This window comes from Nematolebias whitei, chromosome 1 (assembly GCF_014905685.2).
Source record: "Nematolebias whitei isolate Nwh7 chromosome 1, NemWhi1, whole genome shotgun sequence".
In the NCBI taxonomy this organism is placed as follows: domain Eukaryota; kingdom Metazoa; phylum Chordata; class Actinopteri; order Cyprinodontiformes; family Rivulidae; genus Nematolebias; species Nematolebias whitei.
The window spans coordinates 41537863-41538144 of NC_056498.1; the positions used below are offsets into that span (position 1 = coordinate 41537863).

The 282-nt window shown below is 51.4% G+C and overlaps 1 protein-coding gene across 1 annotated transcript in view; it reads right to left on the minus strand.

Annotated features, from left to right (window-relative positions):
* LOC119410502 (RING finger protein 150) overlaps positions 1-282 on the minus strand; it is a gene marked incomplete at its 3' end in the record, with an annotated part of 12278 nt that overhangs the window by 3231 nt on the left and 8765 nt on the right.

A 282-nucleotide genomic window follows, 5' to 3' on the forward strand; every position in this document is an offset into this window, starting at 1 on the left:
GGAGGATGAAGAATGATGAGGACCATCCCAAAAACACCATCCCTACTGTGAAGCATGGGGGTGGAAGCATCGTGCTCTGGGTGTTTTTCTGCACATGGGACAGGACGACTGCACTGTATTAAGGAGAGGATGACCGGGGCCATGTGTTGTGAGATGTTGAGGAACAACCTCCTTCCCTCAGAGCTTTGAAGATGAGTCGTGGCTGGTTCTTCCAACATGACAATGACCTGAAGCACACAGCCAGGAGAACCAAGGAGTGGCTCCACAAGAAGCACATCAAGG